The sequence below is a fragment of the Leguminivora glycinivorella genome, chromosome 5 (genome assembly GCF_023078275.1).
Source record: "Leguminivora glycinivorella isolate SPB_JAAS2020 chromosome 5, LegGlyc_1.1, whole genome shotgun sequence".
NCBI classification, from domain to species: Eukaryota; Metazoa; Arthropoda; class Insecta; order Lepidoptera; family Tortricidae; genus Leguminivora; species Leguminivora glycinivorella.
In genome coordinates this window covers 879,273-901,331 of record NC_062975.1, presented here as the reverse complement: position 1 = coordinate 901,331, position 22,059 = coordinate 879,273, and the positions used below count along the sequence as shown (strand labels likewise).

Below are 22,059 nucleotides of genomic sequence, written 5' to 3'. Positions count from 1 at the left end.
ATAACTAACCCCAAGATTTTACGAAAGCGACTGCCTCTGACCTTCCAACCCGAAGGGTAACGAGGCCTTATTGGAATTACTCCGGTTTCCTCACGATGTTTTCCTTCATCGAAAAGCGACTGGCAAATGTCAAATGGCATTTCGCACAGAAGTTCGGAAAAACTCATTGGTAAGAGCCGGGTTCGAAAAAATATGATGAGGAAAACGTAAAATAGTTGAAATTGATATGAATATCGGATTAAATATCAAATGTTATCACACTATAGTCAAAATACAAATAAAAACGTTTATCCAGCAAGTAGGCCGCAAGGGCTCTTTTACACGTCAATTGGTTCGGTTCCCGGTTTCGGCACCATGTAAAGATTTCAGAGTAGGTGACATCAAATAAAACCTTTAAATCTTGTATAAACTTTGTATTATATTATTTTAAAATGAAGAGCTTACATTTTTCGTGTGTTATGCCACAGAGCGGCGTTCAGAGAGAGAGAGAAGTTTTGACAGTGTTGCCACACGCAGGTGGCGATAAAATTTGTTTAAGTAGTTTTTACACGCTAGGATTTATTTATTAGGTGTGTTTCACACATAAAACATGAAATATAAATACGTTCACATTACATGAAAAGAAAAGTCTATCGACTATTAGGTAAGCAGGAAGTTTTGAATAATCAAGTCAATAATGTGTCATGAAAATAATACAATGCTTGATTAATATGTATGCTAATGACGGACATTATTTCGAACATCTGAAATCATGAATCCCAACGCATATTATTTATTACTTTCTTTTAACAAAATACACTAACTGTTCATCATGAGTCGAATCTTACACACCGCTTGTTATTTATCAATGGATTAGGTAAAATATGAACATCCATGGACTATGATAAGAAAATAATATTAAAGGTAGGTACAGTTACATATCAAACTTGAGCCCTGTGGCGATAAATTGTGCCAATTTGTCGAGGATGGTCGGTTAAACCCAAGCCGCAGGTATGCCGATAAAGGTCGGGACAGGGCACCGAATATGTAAGGAATAAGCTATGAATTTTGCAAGAAATATCTGTACGATGGTTTTACGAATAGATAGATGATACCGGATTTTTTCAGAATTTTAGTTACGTAAGCTTTGTCAACCTTTGGCAAATTTTCTATTGTAAAATTACAAACAGCATTCGGCCGCAAGGGTCGTAACAAGAAAAGTTTTTTCCCATCCCAACTTACTGAACAAGAAAAAGGTAGAACCTAAAAAAACCGTTTAACAGGTTACCTACCGACCACGTACGGGTATCTAACCGCCCTTGAGACAAATACCTTGGGTGGAGTGTAAGCGCGTTCGTAGGCAGTCGCATTTTAATGTATGGGATGGTATGATCTTGTTATATTTAATTTATGGGTTTATCAACAAAATAAACAAAAAACAAAATATGTAAACATAAAATGTTTTAGAATCTCCCAGATACTTTGCAATTTTGAAGTCGGTTAACAATCTTCAAAATACATACACAAAACTAGCTTTTGCCCGCGGCTTCGCTCGCGTTAGAAAGAGACAAAAAGTACCCTATGTCACTCTCCATCCCTTCAACTACCTCCACTTAAAAAGTCACGTCAATTCGTCACTCCGTTTTGCCGTGAAAGACGGACAAACAAACAGACGCACACTTCCCATTTATAATATTGGTATGGATTCCTACGTTGGAAATTCAAAGCATCCCAACCGCCCTTCCCAACTGAGGGGGGACTGAAATCTTCTCGAGGCTGAGGCGTAGGGTTAGAGCCGGCGTCGCTTTATTTGACGTTCATATGCGCATTGTAATACGCCTACTTGAAAAATAAATATTTCATTTTCATTTTTATTTTTTCATAAATAGGAGGGTAGCGCAGATAGATTGAACATATTGTGATGTAGCAAATGCGGGAGCAAAATGAAAAACAAATATTGTTGTTACGGTTCTGTGCACATTCTCCGAGAAAAAGGAGCCCGATTCAGAAAATAACATTTTTTATTGAATTGATATGGGGTTTGACAGGACTTTGTTGAATGTTGAAAATGTTGATTCTATTTACGATCGGCGCGCATCTCACCACCACACGTTTGCACCACACGTGTAACCAATATTTCAGGTCTTATCCAACCCAACGTATTGTTAAAATGCATATTGTTAAGATAAGATAAGATAAGATATCATTTATTGTATAATTATAGGTTTACATAATAGGTGATATTTTAGTAGGTAGGTGATATCACTATAATTTGCCTGTCAGGCGTACAATATTTGTTTACTTAAATCTAGATTAACTATTTACAATAATTGTTTCAATTAGTAAGTAACCGTTTTGGAGCGCTGGGGACCATTTTTTGAATTTCAAACGCACGAACTTTCCCATAAGTCTCGAAAGTCTGTGAAAAATGACGTAATCCTATTTTTAACCCCTGTCGCAAAAATGACGGGGTGTTATAAGTTTGATGTGTCTGTCAGTTTGTCTGCATGTGTGTGTGTCTGTCTATGGCACCGTAGCTCCCGAACGGATGGACCGATTTAGATTTCGTTTGTTTTTGTTTGAAAGCTGAATTAGTTGGGAGTGTTCTTAGCCATGTTTGATGAAAGCTAGTTCATGTCGGAGATTTTTTTTTTCAAAATTTTAATTTTGTATGGTTATATCACGATGTTTAGTAACATATTTTAAAACGCTAAACATTTATGGTATAATGCAAAGAATATAATACTCACTAGGAGGTTGTAATCTCTAATCAATGGGAATTTTCATAATTTGGGACACCCCATTAGCGAAAGTTGTTAACAAAAATTAACTCACTGTCAGTTTCGTGACGATAATTAAGCATGAAATTTCTATAAAAATATTGATTTTGTGTTAATAACATAAACTTTAAGCGAAAATCTACCTTCAGAATGTGAAAAAAGTAAATTTTTAGACAGATTTTATGCTCAACTGTCGTCACAAAACTGACAGCGAGTTAATTTTTGTTAACAACTTTCGCTAATTGGGGTGTCCCAAATTCTGAAAATGCCCCAATGCATCAGTCGATCCAAATTCAAACTCGAAGTAGTAATTACATCAGCTTTCTAAACGCGATAAATAAAAAAGCATATGATTCTCGAAGTAACATGTTATTAATGGCGAAGTTTCGAACAAAATGTCGAAGTTTTAATCTGATTAAGACTGTTTTGAGGAGTTGTGGAACAAACGCGCGCCGATATGGCCTCATCGATGAGTTACTATCCTGTCGAGTTTCGAAAGTGGTTCGAAACTGCGATGCGAAACGAAGCAGAAATTGTAGTCTAGCTATGTCGGCCAATACGCAAGAGCGATAGAGATTACCTACGTAAAATATATTATCGTGAGCGTTTCTAGAGCGTTTTTGCATTCGGCTACGCACATTTCGAACTAGCGTTACTACGATCAATATCTTGACTTGAAGTTATTAAAAGATCTTTGTAGGGTAGCGGTCTCAAATAGTTATTTGTTATACAAGGGGGCAAAGTTGTATTTTAACGCCGAGTGTGGAATTGAAAAACGAGCAAGTGAAAAGATTCTATAGTTGAACCACGAGCGAAGCGAGTGGTTCGAGAATAGAATCCTGAACCTGCGAGTTTTTTAACACACGAGAAGTAAAATACATTTGCACCCGAGTGTAACACAAAACTTTTCCCCTCACTATAGCGAGGAAACTACAACGCAAAAACTGCGTTTATCACTGCTTCCAGTAGTTTCACAGGTGGTAAATCATCTTTATTACTAGATTCAACTACTTTTATTAATTTTAAGCAGTTAATTTGACTTTATTCAAGGTCAAATTACTTTACTCACTAGTGGATAAAATGCGTTTTTACTCACTGGTATTAAAGGACAAAACACGTGTTTCCGAGCTAGTGAGGGGAAAATGAACAAACAGTATCATGATTTTTTTGTACATTGGACAATAAAACTGTAATGAGGATTTTTTTGGCCTTACTCGTGTACTCTTATGTACTATATTATGTTGTGTGCACCAACATTAAGTTTACTCAGAAATGTCAATTTTATGAGTATGAATCAATAATTAGGATAATGAGACAATCTACTAAAGATAATTTTGCTTACATGGCCGGAAGAAAAAGACACGAAGTTAAAATATAAACTTCGTCTACGAGCCAAACCAATAAACTAGCCGATTAATCACACTGATCACTTGAAACAACTGTGCTCAAGCGGCCCCGAGTTGTTTTCACGTCAACTTTATTCTCGGCTCGAATTGTCCGAAAGGTACCCAAGAGCGAGGGATCCGGATGAACTACGTAATTGGCTTGCCTTTTGAGGACCGTGTGGAAATTTATGAAGATACTTCTTTTGGAAGTTGGGTTTTGGTTTACAGATTTGAGTGTCCTGCCGTTTAGTGCGAATTGGGAAATAGAATTCAGAGGACTAGCCGAAATGACAGTTGTTTACAGAAAACGAGATGAAGTTATCTCTCTATCACTCTTACTTACCTAAAGTAAACGTCCTTACTTTTAACCCCCGATGCAAAAACGATGGTGTTATAAGTTTGACGTGTCCGTCTGTGTGTCTGTCTGTGGCATCGTATCTCCCGAACGGATGAATTGATTTAGATTTTTTTTTGAAAGCTGAATTAGTCGGGAGTGTTATAACACCCCACTACCCCTTAATTAAATACACCCTAAATTACCTAACTTAAGTCCAAATTGTTAGCCCTAATTAAAACAATACACTATTAAAAATTGGCCATTAAAACAAATACTGTGATCGTCTAGTAAGTGGTAGGACCCCGTAGTTGAGCGTAGCAATCCAGATTCTTTTTACCTTTAGGAACTTGCTATTAGGGGTAAAATTTAAGTTGATAAAACTAAGGCAGTAATATATTCACATGAGGTATAATAAGCTGAGAGAACGTCATTTGTGAAAGAATTTAGTGCGTTGAGATAAAAGTGTGTGAGAATGGTAAAATTGTGTAAGGAATATAAATACAGGAAATATATTAAAAATAAATACAAGACATTATTTAAAATGGGGTTAATTGTTTCCGACCCACGAGTCCCTTATACGTAGGAATAATAGGTGTATAATATAATATAGCCTATTATAAGGACCTCGCTCGAGCATATGTACAAACTAGGTTGCTGGTTCAATTTATGCTTTATCAAACATTGAACAAATGGGATCCTTAGAACAAAAGTAAACTGATGTAAAGTGTCTTTGCTCTACTTAAAAATGTACTACCATAATAGTAGATATCAAATATTTAATCAAGGATCCTTTAATCCCGGTATAATTTTATATGTTTTGGGATGTTTCTGCAACCAAGTCCTCTAACGTCAGGATAGAAACTGCTCTGCCTACCCCTGGTCTATCAAGGAAACAGAATATCTATTTTGATACCCTTTATTGGGCCTATTCATTGACCTTCTTTTGATACTAAGACAAATACTTCATTGATCTAGCCTTTCGAACGACAAAACCCCAGACTCACACGCCATCCCATATATATATTTTGGTTCGGCCATAGCCATCGAAGGTTGTCCAAGATCACAAAATATAAATTCTATATGCGTGCAATTTCCCACGTTCCGAGTATAGTGGTCCATTGCTTGACATCGTGTTTCACTAGTCAATGCTAGAATTGTTTGGTCTCCCAGACAACGTTATCGTTAACCATATTATGAAAATGGAATGATGATTCCAAAGTCTGCCAATCTCGAGGCCAGTGTCAATGATTCAACTTTTGTGAACAATCTTATTTTTATATCAATGATTCTCCTTGATAGCGACAGGATCCTAACATCCATAGATGTCCTATGCCTCCCTAGTATTTAGTATTAGTATTAATTCCCACAAGTTATCCTTTAACTCTAATAAAGTTTACATGTTATGAACAATAAATAAAGTTATTAATCCTACTTCATTGATATAGCAAAATTATCTTACTTAAGGATGAGACAATAGTATGAAAATCCTTCTAATCACCCAAAGAGATTCTAGCTAATAGAATGTGTATGTACATAAAGTAAATATGTGTAATATTTTATGTATCTATTTTGTTACATATAGTAGTCATATTAGAGATACTCAGATCCGAATTTTAATTAATAATATTCCAAATTAACCGTTAGTGTTAATTGTATGTAATAAATAAATTGAAATTTGAACGACTTTAAATAATTACCACATAAATATAACATTCATGAATATCTTGTTCATATGAAATGAATAAGTACCACTATTTAAAATTATCACCTTCAGAAAATAGCACTAATCTAAAATTACAAATATAAACACATTCAAAATAAACAATTTGGACACTTACTTGTAGTCTTCAAGTCTACTTTACCAAGATACCTTCTCGCCAGTCTCCAACCTCTCAATCTTGTATCTCAAATCCGCTTCCTACTTAAACTCCTGATGTGTTCCTTCAACGATTCCTAGTCGAATGCCTACCTAACCCTCAGATGTGAACACCTCAACGTTCCCTCGCCGAATGCCCTCTCTGACGCTGCGCTCTGAGTTTTATTGTCCCGATTTTAACGCATGCGCTGTGTTGTTTTATGGCTAAGAATGTCTGATTTCGCCAGATGTGCCTAAAACGCCTAATGTGCCGGACTTGCCTTATTGTGCCTAAAACGCCTATTGTGCCGGTTTTAATTCCGAGAATTTCTATTTTTAATTTGTTGGAATTCCATTTCGTATGTAAGTTGTTTTCGTTTTATTTATTTGCAATTTTTAAGTTTTTATCTCTGTATGCATTTGTTTCTAAGCATAATTATTATAGATATATCTTATGATTTGAACCGAGGACTGTGTGGTCCGTTACATCTGCCCCTTTTATTTTCGTTTGATTCAAAATAACATTTTGTGTTAAACGAAAATAACCAATAAAATAATTCAGTTATTGAAATTTTCAATTTCCCATTTTCATAGTTGTGGTGAATAAAAGTGACCAATACTCAAAAGAACCTCACTGATCCAGCACGAATTATGAACTTAATAGTTACCCAGACACATGAGTCAAATTGTCACCAGCCAGAATTTTCATTCCAGTAAAAGCATTTGGTTGTGAATCAAATGTACCCTAATGGTAAAATCCTTGCATCCTCATATGGGTAGTTAGTCACATTGTCCGACAGGTAACCCGCTATCTCCATTGTACAGATATTATGAACTTACAAAGATCTCTTCACTAGAAAGAAAAAGCCTTTCTATTCTCAGGTAGCCACTGACAACTGTTCTCCCCATAGTTCAAGGAACCAGTCCACAACTCAATACTAATCAATAATTTTCCTCCTTTCTCGGCATAATGTCCTATGTATAATTATAAGAGTAATCAGACAATCAATGTTTTAATCAAATCAACAATTTTATAAATATGATTCCATGTTAAGTCACATTTTTTTTTTTATATATGCCAGACAAAATTATCTGATTTATCCCATAAAGACACAGGGTGTGTGTTTAGTTCGTTTGTTAGCGGCATGTAGAGTATGTTGTTACCAAAAGAATGTACCTGTAAAAGGTATAAATTATTTATCCTAACACCTAACTCTTTTGGTATCAAGTTTGTGTAACCCTTTCCCCATTTCGAAATTCCAATAACTGCCGTCACTATTCTCAAACTTGCAAACATGAGGAAACCCTTCATATCTTCAAACGACTCTTCATCCATTCATCTAGCTAAACCTCTCTTCTTTCTATTATGCGAATCTCATTTATACTACTCGTTCAGATTTCATCCTTCCTCATACGCTCAATTTTACTGTTTCTGACATACCTGCAAGTCCACTTAGATAATGACAGTAAAAATAATATATAATATCATAATTAAAAAGCTCTCCCTTTTTCTTGTTGCTATTTCAATTTTTCAAATTGATCAGAAATTAAAAATAATAAACATAGGTACTTATATCGTAAGTACAGGGACTATGTTATTTTTTACTTTATGAATCACCTTATGCAATCACGTCTTACATTTAACTTTCGCATTAACCCTATACAAACGGCACGCAAAACTGCAAAATATTGTATGTGATGCCAATTACCGTTAAGTATTAATTACTTACATTTTGTTAACCTATAGTTCAAGACGCAAAGTTAAATTATGGAAGATGATACTGCTAAGAATTCTCCTTTTGTAAGTAGGAAAAATAATACATGTACCTAACTTGTTACGCCTAGCTGCTCTTATAACATCTTCTAACTCTATGACATAACTATCTTCTAATATTATCGTTACAAACATACACACATACCTACATACTGAACTATCATTAGCTTAATAAACCTATAGGACAATACTTTGGAAGATGTGTACTTAACACAGCAAAAGGGAATGTACAAGTTTCTAATGGGGTGGCAACGCGTATGTGACACTGTTTGAGTTGCAGGCGTCCATAGGTCACGGTAACCGCTTTAGATCAGGCGGGCCGCACGCCTGTTTGCCACCGACGTAGTACATAAAAAGATGGAAAGTCACATGAGTGAAAGTTTCCAAACATGACGAAATATGATTCTTGGTTACACATAATATTGTATGTACTATTTTTCTAAATAAATGATTGCAATGATTGTTGCATTGTTATACAACGATGGTAGTATGGCTACCGTACCGTACATCGAAATCTACAGATCCAACTGAAATCTTACTTTGTTTTGTAAACGATTGAACAAGAATTACGTTTCGAACAGTATGCGAGCGAAACCGCGGGCAAAAGCTAGTAAATCCTGTACTACTACGCATTACCTATTTATCTCATTTTATAACTAATATGGTTCTACGATCCGTTATTTAGCAAAACATAGAAAGTTTGAAATTTGGTGTTCTTCAACTGACCTTTTAATTTGTCATAGTATACTAGCAGTCTAAACAAAGTTTTACTATAATAATATTTTTCTCCTCAATGAAACTCCACAGAATATATTTATATGAATCATGGATGTTTCCCTTGTATAGCATGTTTTTATCCATTCAAATAGGCATATCGTCGCTTAGCACCCATAGCACAAAATTTGATAGGTTTGGGGCTAAGTTGAACTGTGTAAGATGTCCCCAATATTTATTTATTTATTTCATATTTATATAAAAAAAAGCATTAAGATTGAATGTAAACGTCAAATCACTGTCTCTATTTTATTATTCTACAATTCGTTCCACATAGTCTGCAGAGCCCCATTCATACTGGATAAATTTTAGTCGCATCCGGTCCGTCAAATGTCTTATGATCTATAGAGCCCTTTTGATTTTTCTATGGCAACATTTGCTATGCTGACGTCATTGCCACGTCATTACTGTCAGTCACACAGAAATAAAAGAAAAATGGATGCCGTTCAGACGTACACGCATTATTTGGAACTGAAAATTACGTAATTTATCGACCTGCAGGCTTGTATTTGTTATAAATCATAAAAAAGTGAGTAATACATTAACTAAGTAATGATATATGTTGTTAGTAATGTGGTAAATACAACACAAAATGTGTATAACGAATGTAATAAATAAATGATTGTTTGCTTTTAGCCTGTGACGCCAGTGGAACTACGTGGTTTTCTTTCGTGATGATTTGATGATACCTCAATGGAATTGAGCCAAGTTTTCGCCGTAAGTAATAATGTATTTAACTTGTCCATCACAAAGCAGTTTATAGTTTAGTTTAAACCTTGACTTGCTAAAATAATAAAATGTTTTCCAATAGAGAGATTGTCTCATTCCTATAGCGCACTACAATAACATCCTAACTCTGGTCTTAGAGATGGAGAGTATTAGTAAGCCTACAACTTTCTATTTCTTATGTCCGCCTATTGACATGTTTTAGGTATTGGGTGCTAGATGCCCCTTGGAGTTAAGCCCCAGTGCCACTATACTACCTTACCAGTTATGTGTGGGTGTCCTAAGGCACCCCAGAGATGCAAAGGACCTTCACAAACTCACGCCACGCCTTCCTATCTTCAGCAACCCTCGTGACCTCGCTCCACCAGCTCGAATCTGTCACTCGCAGCTCATTTTCGACGGACCGCTTCCATGAGTGGACAGGGCACCACGATCACGGCTTGCATCACCTGTACTGCTATGTAATAATATATGTAAGTTACACTTTTAATGTCTAATGATCCTGTAATCTGTTAACTAATCTCACCTAGTGATAATTATTTGTATGCTTTGAATTTTAAAGTACGGATTTAAGTACCGATGAGTACTTTAGAACTATCATCTGATATTTGCCAGTTGCTTTTGAGTGAAGGAAATCATCGTGAGGAAACCAGACTAATTTCAATAAGACCTAGTGAAAATTAGTGCCAACGCCAAATCCTGGAATTAGCTGTCAAGCAGACTCCATGCTTCCATGAGCCGTGGCAAACGCTGGAATAATAAAGTATGACCAAGCAATGTTGGTTTTAAGCAAAAAATGTATAAATGAAGAATGTAAGCATTACCGAATGTCCATAATAAGAATCATACTTAGTTTGTAATCAAGTAGGTCTGTACAAAAATGCCCCTTCAATATTTATTTATTTATTTACCTTTTAATATTATGTTGTTGTTAAGTTAATTATTTCACTTTGGTTCGACCAAACTTTATTTCGATAATGTATTAGTATGATAAAATTTGAAATTCATCCCGTAATTAAAGTAGACCCTAATTAATAAAATGATCAAATACCTATTTAGTTATAAAATCTTTGCCAACTTTATTCTTATAACTTATGCTTATAACTTATGCTTATAACTAGGACTTATTTCCTACTTAATTACTAAATATATTTTTAAATTTTCCAGAGTATGCTGAACACCGCTGCCATTATACTAGGAACAACGTCCTGCCCCTTCCCCGGCTATGTACAAATTGGAACTCCATGCCCCTGCATGCCCCTTTGACTGAACAACATGTGTGTGCTCGAAACACATTCAATTGCAACAAAATGACTCCCAGGCTGACCTGGCTCAGCTCTTGTATGTCTGATCTACATAGACAATGGTAAAATATTTTATTTATTTATTTTTTATTCTTTGGTTTACTCTAGGGTAAATAATATTGTTTGCCCTTATTCCTGATTCTAGAGGTAATAATAGCAAGTCTACTACAGACTGACTCCATTCATTCATTTAAACTATTATACTGTGCACTATATTTGGCACAAACACTACTACTAAGTCTAAAATCTTAAGTCTAGCTTATCTACCTAACCAGTCAAATTGATCTATGCTAACTTACTGCATCCACTGATAACTGGTTCAAAAAAAAATCAAAACACAGACAGACGGATAATCTGACAAATTAAGTCATAAATATAGGAAACCTATGATCAACTTACTTGCTCTATTTTATAGTGTACTAGAATTAGTCTAATCACAATCTCGAGATTAATATTTTTTTTTTAAAAACTTTTTCTTAGCAATTATGATTTCCTATTCCTAACCTTGGGTCATATTGTAGACTACTCCATAGTTGATATATTTACTAGCTACATGCTACCTAAAGAGCTGAAATTTTATAAAACCAATAAGTGGGATGCCAATATAATATTACAATATCATTGAAGCTGACTTCATGAAGATGTCTGACAAACAATGCAATTCATTATATGACTTGTTGACCTATATGTATAAGAAAGGAATGTACATCCAATAGTTGGATGGTAATTAAAATGTTTTATCTGAAATGTGTTCACCCTTCATTTTTTTTGTTCCAGGTTTCAATGAAAGAGTCAAAATTCTCTCCACATACAAACACTTCCAACGCCTACACTGACTACACCAAATATGATCATCACTCAACGTGTCTCACATCAAGATACTTTTTAAAAGTCATCAAGAAGGAACATAATATCTTTTCCCATGGTTTCCTGAATAATCCTAACTAAAAGTTACTTCTCTATTCTATTTTTCCTGCATGGAGTGGCGCTTTTCCGTCTAATGGAAACGAAATGAACAAATATGCTCTGGGTTTTTTTTGTTTTTGTGCACCTTTTCAATATTACTAATAAAGCATTTTGTGGGTGTTTCATTTACCACCTTCCTTCATAATTTTGCTAGCGTGTGATTCACTGTATCCCTAATTATTAAATGCATTAGCTACTGCAATCTGTTCACTGATGGGAATCACTTCATGTTAACACAGCTTTGAATACTATCTTAAATAATGACTACTGACTGTCAATAAAAATATTCTTAGCTATAAGCTTGCCTGAGGTTAATGAATGGTGTGCCTAACTCCTTAACTTGAGTATACTTATGTACTATGCTTAAATTCTAGATTGTATGTTCTAAATTCTAGACGTTCTCGTCAATGAGCTACTTGATTGTTTGTCTCTTTCAAGTAATTATAATTTGTTCACACTTCAGTGGAAGACAACTAATCCTTAGCTGTTAGTAAGTATGAGACGTGCTAATTGCTACTCGTTTCCCTATGATTATGAATACCATTACTTATTCTATTGTTAATTTTATTTAAAAATAAATCAAATCAATGAGTCGCCCTGTTGACAACATAAGATTATTGTCAGTATAATCACAGCTAAAATAGATATTTCACAGCTTAACGCTTCTCTAGATCAATCATCATTTTATTTCCTAGTTTTTCTCTAGCTGATAACAGCTTATCACTAATCAGTTGATACCACGGAAACGGGGGGAGAAGAGAGCGAGATAAGAGTGAACATGATGTTGTCTTGCTGTCAAAGTGACATTCCTACCATGATATGCGACACTTGACACATGAAGAATCGATTTTGACAAAATATAATCAAGTTTCTCTATCATTTTGTCAATAAATTTAGCTTATCTTGTCTCTTTAAGGAACATACCAATACTAGCAACTTGTACATGACATGACATACATACATACTACATACCAAATTTAGTTAGAAATTAATTCCTACAGAGGCCCACAGAGCAAAGTACCTAAAATACTAGCAGTATTTCCTTGCTTATTTCTACCTTATTTAGTGAGACTGGCAGTATTACACAAAATTACCACAAGACAGTCGATCTGTGCGTAATTGCTTTCAGTAACGACTAATTTGTTTTATTACAACTTTCCCAGTAAATGAATATAACCGATATAATTGAGGTTTTATTTATTTTTGCTATAATCTCTTGATTATCGCAACAGAATAAATATTAGCTAGAAAACGAATAACTTTTCTAAAATTGCCATTCCGATTGAATTGTTTCACTGACAGCTGGTTTGACATTTTTACAATAGCCTCAAATACTTTCTTCTATCCCCGGTGTTGCCCCGGTGTCCCTAGTCGATGACAGTTTTCTGCACGTGTTATCTCTTATCAGTCTGTACGCACGTTGTTGATCGATAATTATGTTATTGTTTACATACAATACCATGTGCACACGCGATTCCAATTATCGTATAAAGCCGCGTCCTAAGTTCGTAACGGGTAACGTTTATAAGTTTAGTTTATGCTAGAAGCGCAAACTGTCATTAGTTCTTTGAATAGTGAATTAAAGTGAAATAAAAATCTAATTAGATAAGTGATAAGCCTACAATGGTTTTAAAATTACACAGCTATGTCTAAAGTGAGTGAAATGTGTTGTGCAAAGTGCAATGTTTCTGTTTCAATATCGGATTATAACTTTGTTTAAAAATCCAGGTTAGTGACCTTAAACTTACAAAACATACTTCAAAATGAAACGTATCTTAGAAAACTATCAATAGCTTGATTGCCCCTTAGACTATTACGCAGTGGTTAATAAGAATAGACGAATGATACAAAATTAAAATAAAGTTTCAGCATGAAGGATAGCAAGTTCCCAAAAAGGATATCTCATTCACAGCAACACTTTGTGACAACATGTCACTTGAATATGCTAACAATTGGACATATTTAGGGTCTATTACATCCTGCGTCACGGCCTAACACTTTATAACACCCCACTACCCCTTAATTAAATACACCCTAAATTACCTAACTTAAGTCCAAATTGTTAGCCCTAATTAAAACAATACACTATTAAAAATTGGCCATTAAAACAAATACTGTGATCGTCTAGTAAGTGGTAGGACCCCGTAGTTGAGCGTAGCAATCCAGATTCTTTTTACCTTTAGGAACTTGCTATTAGGGGTAAAATTTAAGTTGATAAAACTAAGGCAGTAATATATTCACATGAGGTATAATAAGCTGAGAGAACGTCATTTGTGAAAGAATTTAGTGCGTTGAGATAAAAGTGTGTGAGAATGGTAAAATTGTGTAAGGAATATAAATACAGGAAATATATTAAAAATAAATACAAGACATTATTTAAAATGGGGTTAATTGTTTCCGACCCACGAGTCCCTTATACGTAGGAATAATAGGTGTATAATATAATATAGCCTATTATAAGGACCTCGCTCGAGCATATGTACAAACTAGGTTGCTGGTTCAATTTATGCTTTATCAAACATTGAACAAATGGGATCCTTAGAACAAAAGTAAACTGATGTAAAGTGTCTTTGCTCTACTTAAAAATGTACTACCATAATAGTAGATATCAAATATTTAATCAAGGATCCTTTAATCCCGGTATAATTTTATATGTTTTGGGATGTTTCTGCAACCAAGTCCTCTAACGTCAGGATAGAAACTGCTCTGCCTACCCCTGGTCTATCAAGGAAACAGAATATCTATTTTGATACCCTTTATTGGGCCTATTCATTGACCTTCTTTTGATACTAAGACAAATACTTCATTGATCTAGCCTTTCGAACGACAAAACCCCAGACTCACACGCCATCCCATATATATATTTTGGTTCGGCCATAGCCATCGAAGGTTGTCCAAGATCACAAAATATAAATTCTATATGCGTGCAATTTCCCACGTTCCGAGTATAGTGGTCCATTGCTTGACATCGTGTTTCACTAGTCAATGCTAGAATTGTTTGGTCTCCCAGACAACGTTATCGTTAACCATATTATGAAAATGGAATGATGATTCCAAAGTCTGCCAATCTCGAGGCCAGTGTCAATGATTCAACTTTTGTGAACAATCTTATTTTTATATCAATGATTCTCCTTGATAGCGACAGGATCCTAACATCCATAGATGTCCTATGCCTCCCTAGTATTTAGTATTAGTATTAATTCCCACAAGTTATCCTTTAACTCTAATAAAGTTTACATGTTATGAACAATAAATAAAGTTATTAATCCTACTTCATTGATATAGCAAAATTATCTTACTTAAGGATGAGACAATAGTATGAAAATCCTTCTAATCACCCAAAGAGATTCTAGCTAATAGAATGTGTATGTACATAAAGTAAATATGTGTAATATTTTATGTATCTATTTTGTTACATATAGTAGTCATATTAGAGATACTCAGATCCGAATTTTAATTAATAATATTCCAAATTAACCGTTAGTGTTAATTGTATGTAATAAATAAATTGAAATTTGAACGACTTTAAATAATTACCACATAAATATAACATTCATGAATATCTTGTTCATATGAAATGAATAAGTACCACTATTTAAAATTATCACCTTCAGAAAATAGCACTAATCTAAAATTACAAATATAAACACATTCAAAATAAACAATTTGGACACTTACTTGTAGTCTTCAAGTCTACTTTACCAAGATACCTTCTCGCCAGTCTCCAACCTCTCAATCTTGTATCTCAAATCCGCTTCCTACTTAAACTCCTGATGTGTTCCTATATCGATACCTCTGGGTTCAATTGGCGTAAAGGACATTTTGGCGAAAATGAGTTATATATACAGTTTTGTTCAGAATTTCAAGCGCTATCGATCTGTGTAGTTAAAATTTCGATATCTCTTAAAAAGTTGCCTTTACGACCAAGATTTTCTACTATGGACTTGCAAAAATAGCTTTTCTGAAGGGGCGTAAATATCAAGTCATTAATTATAAATTATTATTTGTGTCGTAAAGGAAATCTACAAATAAAAATATAGTCGTAAGTCACCTTGATATATATTGTTGCCCTTTAAGCCCTTACTTTTTAAGGATCACTTTCTATAGTAGTGTGGTAAAGTTGGGCGTAAAGGACAAGTTTTTTTGTTCTTCGTCCTTTACGACCAGCACTAAAAATATTTTATCCGCAACTGTAATCGATATCATTGGGTTCAATTGTCGTAAAGGACATATAATGCAGGTTTCCAAGAGAAAGATAAACCCACTTTTTTGTTTTTTTGACCTATATTTGTGACGTGTATTAGAAAAATATGCAGATTACGAGTATCTTTAACCTAGTGTAACAACCGTAGTGATAAACTAAACGATTTAGAAGATAGATGGTTGTAAAGGACACGTCAAAAGCTATTAACGTCCTTTACACCCATGATTTGATAGGGTCGTAAATGACGGTCTTAGATGATTTTTATACAAAACCGGGGCGTAATTGTAACCGAAATGGTACAAATGTTGTGCTAAGTTTACAATTAAAAACTGGAAAAATGTGTCAAAACGTACTTAATATGGCATAGAATAGACATTAGTTTAATGCAGTGTATTATTTACACAGACCAATTGTTCTGTGATTATTTATCTAAGCTATCTTAGAAACAAAAAAGAACAAGACTATTTTATATCCAGTTTTGTAATAAAGAAACAATATTTGCTTAAAAACGATCTACTTATACTTTGGCAACAAGCTCAAAGTTATTTTTTTAGTATTCGCCGCTGTTGAATAGTCAGTAGGTTACGCATTCAGCCTTTAATTCTAGCAGGGAAACGCTTTCGTAGTATTATTATACTGCGACGAGATGTAGGTAATTAAAAAAAAACACTATGGTAATCAGGGTACGTACCCACAACGTATGCACAAACGCTCACGATAATATCTATTTCGTAGCTATATATCTTTATCGCTCTTGCGTATTGCACCAGACTGCATTTTTGTCGGCGTCTGGTGTCGACGATTGCCATTCAGCTACGCCGGCAGTAAACTTTAACAGTAGACTATACTAACATTTAGTGCGACAATAACAGGTGCGTTTCGCTAGCGAATGAGCGTTAGCGTTTGGTGACTTGGCTATGTACCCACAAGTACTTAAAGCATTGACTATAATATTTCTAGGATTGAACTCATAATTAAGATTATTCTTATTTAACAGGTTAAATACTAAATAACAATCTTCTGTTTTAAAATTATCAAAAATATGAATCAACATAGTAGGTAGTCTTGACTACAGTTACTATTATTTATTAGTTGGTCACAGTTTGTATACGCGTCCTAACTTGCGTTTATAAATTGGTACTTAACTCTTAGTTATTCTTAGAACTTCTTTCTACTTTAGACTTAAAATTACTGTCGTATTAATATAGTCTACTGTTCACAGTTGCTGATTAAAGTTTACGTGATTACCATTAGTGTTTTTATATTTACTTAAACTACGAAAGCGTTTCCCTGCTAGAATTAAATACTGAATGCGTAACTTATTGAGAGTTGAGACAGCGGCGAGTACTAAAATAATAACTTTCCAAAATACTAGATAGTTTTTAAGCAAATGTTGTTTCTTTATTGCAAAACTGGGTATAAAATAGTCTTGTTCTTTGTCTTTTCTAAATATTTAGATAAATATACACTGTAACACTATTGTGGCTATTCTATGGCATATTAACTACGTTTTGATACATTTTTCAAGTTTTTCAATTGTAAACTAAGCTAAAAACAGTTGCCATTTGTACCATTCCGGTTACATTTACGCCCCGAATTTGTATAAAAATCATCTAAGACCGTCATTTACGACCCTATCAACTCTAATTGTTCAAAAAAATCGTGGGTGTAAAGGACGTTCATAGCATTTTGACATGTCCTTTACAACCATCTAACTTCTAAACCGTTTAGTTTATCACTACAGGTGCTACACTAGGTTAAGGATACTAAAAATCTACATATTTTTCTATATACGTCACAAATATAGGTCAAAAAACAAAAAAGATATAAACATTTTTCAAAAAAAAAAAAGTTGTTTTTTGCTTCTCCTGAAAACCTGCATTTTGTCCTTTACGCCAATTGAACCCAAAGGTATCGATATGTATTAGAATAAATTTAAAAGTGGAAAATGTCTGCCTCGGGTGAGACTTGAACTCACGGCTTACGGTAGATGTCGCTACGGGTCCCATTGACCTTAGTAGTGGAAAATTTCGCTGGCTTGGTTGAAGTCTTGGTGGCTCAGTTGGCAGAGCGCTGGAGTATCGATCCAGAGACCGTGAGTTCAAGTCTCACCCAAGGCAGACATTTTCCACTTTTAAATTTATTCTAAGCCTAGTGGCATCGATTGCAGACGTTTCTGCTAATCAGAAGTTAAAACATTATGAATTTCCTTATGTTGTCGACTACACTCAATACGCTCATAGCGCACACGCGCTGACATTGATTGTGCTTTAGAAATAATATGAGCATCGTTATTTATAAAAGTTTTAACATATGTAATTGATGAGCACAATGTAATAATATTTTAGCCCTTTCTGTTGGAAAACCACATTTTTCTGCTAAGTAACAGATTCAACGATCAAAATAACGGCATCATGCGTCAAATTCCTGCTTTTGCGTGTATCTTCTCAAGCTTCTAAAACGTGCGATAGACATGTTTTATGAAACGTGCTTAGTCATCGCGACACGCGGGGGCGGCAGTAATGTTGTCAAAATGTTTGCTTTGTTCCACGAGAGAAGATAAAGGTACGGATATTACGCTCGCTTCAACGGGTAAAGGATTTATTAAGGGCATTATAAATTATGCACTCAAATTAAGTACCTAGGTATATGTATAGATAGGTAGGCATTTGTTATAAATCTTACTGTTTTCTGCCCTATTACGTACTTATATTCTATTTTATATTTTACTATTTCATTAAAATTGCATGACTTTTTTATTGTGGATGATATTGAATGATCTGCATATCTGAAACTTACAAAGCTACAGATAATCTACATAGAAATATCTACACAGAAGCGCTGGTAGCCTAGCGGTAAGTACGTGCGACTTTCGTTCCGGAGGTCGCGGGTTCGAACCCCGGCTCGCACCAATGAGTTTTTCGGAACTTATGTGCAAAATGTCATTTGATATTTCCCAGCCGCTTTTCGGTGAAGGAAAACATCGTGAGGAAACCGGACTAATTCCAGTAAGGTCTAGTTTACCCTTCGGGTTGGAAGGTCAGATGACAGTCGCTTTCGTAAAAACTAGTGCCTACGCCAAATCTTGGGATTAGTTGTCAAAGCGGACCCCAGGCTCCCACGAGCAAGTGGCAAATGCCGGGATAACGCAAGGAGGATGATGATGAATCTACATAGAAATATGTATAGGTGTCGTACATTGAATACAAGTAGTAACTATATATGTAATTCCTAAAGTGTAATTTTATAAACTAACATTTAAGGAAATAAATAATACTTTTGCTATTTACAAAATAACGACTCGATCGTTGTCCATCTTGATTGGGCGCGTGTTTCGAGCATGTGGCCCGTATTTTCCCTATCGGGTATTATTTCAGCCATCCCGCTTTGTAATGTAAAATATGAAACCAGTCCCTAGTGACGAGCACGGAATGCCATCTATTGGTTCCCGAAATGCCATGTATTTGTCACACATCACGCCTGTACCCCATAAAGCCCTATGCAAAGGTGGCAAAGCACATGAAACTTGTCTTACTGAAACAAAGACTATCATTGTTTTTAAAGACTATCATCTATCAAAGCTTAAATCATATTCGCAAGGTTCAGAAAAAACTTACTCAGATGTATCATGTTGAGACTTCCCCATACAGTGGTTAAAAATTCAAACCAATCTCTCAAAGCTGCCGGGCACAAGTGGATTCAAAATAAAACTCGAGAATAAACACAATTGTGAAATACGAAATTTCGAAACACATCTACTTCGTCTTGCCAATATTTTAAAGATAAGAGCCAAAAATACGCCAGCAGACAGATAGCCTTTAAATCAGTGGAGATACAACATTTTTCGCAGAACTATTACTTTTATGTACAATTTATTGATGGATAAAAAGTGAATAGAAAGGATTCTTTTTTTCTTGCGGAATAAATGGGAGTTATCATTTATCGCCGAGGGTTAGGATTTTAAAGGATCGCTTTATCTGGTTTTCAGTTAGCGTACCCAAGTATGTATAAAACTAAAGCTATACAGATCTTTAAAAGTGCCGTTCATGTTATTCCTAGTCTTACTCGTGTTAATCCGTGTTAAGTAATTTTTCTTCGAAACAAAATTACTCAATTTTTGGCTGGGTTGAAAATCGACAGTTAGTAGAGGGACTTCTACTTTGTAAACGTGTCAAAACTACCTGCGTAACCATACATAATCCGTTTACCAAAAAGATAATTCATCAAAAGATACCCAAAGACCTAAAATAATCATAAAATCATAGTCCTGCTTTGTTCTAACCCTTATCAAAACAATAACTTCGAGGTCAAACTCTTATTCTAAGATATCTTACTGTGTCTTTCTCTCCTTAGCCTACAAAAAGAAAACTTCCTTTTGCCTACTGAAAGTATAAAGAATGACTCTGGGGAACACGGCTGCAGATGCGATGCGAACGAGAGATAAAATATTGAAGGCGAGCCCGACAATATTGCATTGTCATCGAAGATGCCTGATAGGATGTCGGCGCATCAGATATTTGACACGTTTTGGCTTGGGTTCTAGAACTTTTCCACGATATCGCTTGCAAGGAACATGGTTTAGAAAATACAGGTAGTGACGAACGAGTTCGCGGGACAGTTTTTCAGAAAAACGTCGCAGTCCGTGACACCTATTTACATTTCCAACCCGATTATATTTTAGTCTATTGCAATGGCTTCCGTTCCGCCACTGGACAGTTTGAGACGTTAAAAACTTTTGCTATCGAATTCCAATATAGTAAGTAAAAAACTTTTGTTCTTGATTTTACTTCATGAAGCCTGGTGACGTCAACTTTTCCAAACAAATTGAACTTTATCAATAGTATGTATAGCACTGGTTAAAATTTTCACGATTTTTACATATAATTACTTTTGAATCGGGACTTAATCGCGTATCACTTCATATTAAACTGACCAACGCTTCAGGGACGGCGTTGTCCCCGTGGTCTAACAGGTAACTATAGATTTCTAACAATGTAATATATTTATATCATAGGGCCCCAGGAGGCCAGAAGGCCAGGAGGTTACAACCGTAAATATAGAAGATACACTCTGTCAAATACGACTACGATTGATGATAAGATGAACCGAGCTTTAGAAGAGACGTCGCTTGGCTTCGCTTCAGCGAAGGTCCTACGAGTAAAGGCACAGTATAAAAAAAAAACATTCAGTCTAATTGAGAACCTCCTCCTTTTTTTGAAGTCGGTTAAAAAGTAGGTACTATCGTGGCCACTCCCGCTCCCCGATGAAAGTGCCACCCACCCCCTCTCGGTTACCTCAAAGTTACCGCCTGTCAAAAACTCGAACAGTTGATCTGTCATATTTCACTCGTACAAGCATAGTACGCATTCACCTACACGAGCTTAGACTATGTGCTAGGAACGAGCCTTTTTCGTATATTTGATCGCCAGTGTCCGAGGTGTGGTAAAGGTAAGTTTACACATTTGTGTATAATTCATATAATATGTACAATACAATATACCTTACAGTTTAGCCACTAATTTAAGTTGGGGTACACCGCGAGACTCACAGTTGGGGATCTATTCTCTAAAAGCAAAAAGTTGTATGTTGCTTGAAAATTGCTTAAACAAACGACTTTCTTGAACTAAACAACTGAAGCCAAGAGCTTTAGATAACAGTGCAATCCGTAGTGTGTGTGCACACGAGGGTAACGGCGGGCATCTGAAGAGTTTAGTAAATAGAAGGTGTATTTACTATATTACCGTGCGAGTAGAGTGACATATCTGAATATTCGCCAAACATACTGTTGTAGTGCACATAATATTGAAGTGTATATCTTATCTTATAAAAACTCTGATGCACTTATAACTTTTTGGGTTTGTCTAGGTATTTAAGGAGGAACAACTTTTTAGAATCTATGTATGTATAATATAATACCTACTACTTTCAATTGATAGAGACTATAGAGAGCGTAGAATGAATCAAAATCGTTATAC

At 35.1% G+C, this 22,059-nt stretch overlaps 1 long non-coding RNA gene across 1 annotated transcript; it reads left to right on the top strand.

Annotated features, from left to right (window-relative positions):
• Positions 1 to 9,325: 9,325 nt before the first annotated feature.
• On the top strand, positions 9,326 to 12,595 carry LOC125226735. The gene is made up of 5 exons (XR_007177119.1): positions 9,326 to 9,413; positions 9,521 to 9,601; positions 9,816 to 10,083; positions 10,778 to 10,976; positions 11,692 to 12,595. It is a non-coding gene; the product is annotated as an uncharacterized LOC125226735 (long non-coding RNA).
• Positions 12,596 to 22,059: the final 9,464 nt, after the last annotated feature.